The following is a 2500-nucleotide window of genomic DNA, read 5'->3' on the forward strand; positions in this document are numbered from 1 at the left end:
GAGAGAGAAAAGAGGGGTAGTGGAGAGATAGAGAGAAAGGAGAGGGGCAGGGGGAAGGAAAGAGAAAAGAGGGGTAGGGGAGAGATAGAGAGAAAGGATAGGAGTAGGGGAAGGAAAGAGAAAAGAGGGGTAATGGAGAGATAAAGAGAAAGGAGAGGGACAGGAGGAAGGAAAGCGAAAAAGGGGGTAGGGGAAAGAGTGGGAAAGGAAAGGACAAAAAGAGAGGAGTGAGAGAGGAAGGATGAAGGAACAGGGGAAAGGAAAAGGGACGAAAAAAGGGGAAGTTGAAAGGAAAGAAGAAAGAAAGAAGGAAAAAATGAGGGGAGGGGAGGAGGGCATAGCGTGGAGAGGTAGAGGAGGGAGCAAGAAAAAGAGAGTGGGGCAGGAAGGAAGGAGAGAGGGGTAGGAGCGAGGAGAGGGAGAAAGGGGCGAAGTGAGAGGGGAGGAAGGGAGGGAGGAAGGGGCGAAGTGAGAGGGGAGGGAGGAAGGGAGGGACACAGAAAGGAGAAGGGGAGAGGGGGGAGGGGGGAGTAGGACCCCGACGTAATTGTGTTGCTTTATGTATCCTGCCCCGGGCTAAGAGGGATAATGGTTTTCCTTTTTAGTGTGATGCTTAAGTAGTTCCACTACGGTACGGGACGTGTTTGTGTATACGTGTGTGAGTGTAGTTGGGTGTGTGTGTGAGTATGCTTGAGCGTGTGCGCGTGTGTGCGTGTGTGTGTGTGTGTGTGTGTGTGTGTGTGTGTGTGTGTGTGTGTGTGTGTAAGATAGATGTATAGATAAGGACGATAGATGGGTAGATAGACAGACTAAATTTATAAAAGCTATCATCCTCGCACAGGCGCGCGTTCCAGCGCCGCCGTCCCATTCGACGCTGCCGCCGAGACGAGCGCCGTTGTTCGGAAAATGTCTATAACATATTCCATCTCGCGTAATGGCTGCTCTCGCGGCCGAGATCATCAGAGTCATATCAGTCGCCGCGCTTGATGCTGCACAAAACCGGCATTCCCGGGAGATGACTGAGTGCATCATTCAGGTGCAGCATCCGTCTCTCACACACACAAGCAGCCCGGACGTGGCATCCCAACAGCGCATCTGTCCCGCACATCAGCCTCGAAACATGGAATTTCAAACCAGATGTCGCGTGGCATACATTTTTCAGGACATTCTTATGCCGGGTTCTCCCGAGGCCATAATATTTCGCCGAAATCTCGGAGATGCGTGTGACTGTGTGAGTGTGTTTGTGCGCGCGTGTGTGTGTTTGTGTGTGAGTGTGAGCGGGTGTATGTGCGTGTGTGTGTGAGTGTGAGTGTGTGTGTGAGTGTGAGCGTGTGTTTGAGTGTGAGCGTGTGTGTGTGTGTGTGTGTGAGTGAGCGTGTGTTTGAGTGTGAGCGTGTGTTTGAGTGTGAGCGTGTGTGCGTGTGTGTGCGTGTATGTGTGTGTGTGTGCGTGTAAGTGTGAGTATGACTGCTCGCGGGAGGAAGTGTCGCAGACAGGTGGGAGCGACGGAGAGAGATATATATTCGAGATTAGGATGCTCAGGAGATGAGGTTGGTAATCGTAGACATTTGAAAAATAGGGTTTAGGATGGATCGACGGGCGGGAGATGGGCCAAGATGAGAGAAAGAGAGGAAGAGGAAGAAAAGGAGTGGGAGGAGGAGGAGGAGATGGGTCGATATGAGGAAGAGGAGGAAAGGGGTAGAAAGAGTGGGATATGGACCGAGGCGAGGAAGAAAAAGAAGCAGAAGAAAAACAACAGGAAAATGTAGAGATGGAGGAGGAAGGAGGATTAGGAAGAAGGGGAAATGGACGAAGAGGAGGTAGAGGATTAGGAAGAACAGGAGCCGGACCAAGATGAGGAAGCAAAAGAGGAGGGGTGATGAAAGAGGGGGCACTGGCGAGCGGCGATGAGGAAGAGAGAAGGAGGGAGAGGAGGCAAGGAAGGAGGAGGAGGAAAGCAGAAGAAAAGAAAGAAGAATAGCGTAGTTTCCGGGAGCGAAAGAAGGGTACGCAGATATGGCACGAGAGAAAGAATTGTGGCTGAATTGTAGGACATTTGAGGCTCGAGAGAGAGAAGAGCGAATGAGACGTGATATAATAATAATAATAGTAAAAGGAAGATAGATAAAGCCGCTCTCAGGCAGACGACGCGAGCGAGCGAGAAAGAAAGAGATGCGGGGGAAGTATATGAGAGATGAATAGGGAAGTCTTATGGAGAGGAAGAAAATGAAAAAAGGTTGATATGTGACGTTTGAATGTGTGTGTCTGTGAGAGAGAGAGAGACAGACAGAGACAGATAGACAGAGAGAGAGAGAGAGAGAGAGAGAGGTGTGTAGACAAACAGACGGTGGAAAAGTCAAACAAACACCATAGACCATAAAATCCAAAAAAAAATTAAAAACTCGCAAAATGAGAAAAGAAAAACACATACGCCAGAAAGCGAGAGGCAGCGTAAACAAACGAACAAACAAACCCCATTGATAGAATAAATAACGACAGC

At 49.6% G+C, this 2500-nt stretch overlaps 1 protein-coding gene across 15 annotated transcripts in view; it reads left to right on the forward strand.

Moving 5' to 3' along the window:
* LOC113809324 (band 7 protein AGAP004871) overlaps positions 1-2500 on the forward strand; it is a 1059488-nt gene that overhangs the window by 836625 nt on the left and 220363 nt on the right. The window lies entirely within an intron of this gene.

This window comes from Penaeus vannamei, chromosome 23 (genome assembly GCF_042767895.1).
Source record: "Penaeus vannamei isolate JL-2024 chromosome 23, ASM4276789v1, whole genome shotgun sequence".
Lineage (NCBI taxonomy): Eukaryota > Metazoa > Arthropoda > Malacostraca > Decapoda > Penaeidae > Penaeus > Penaeus vannamei.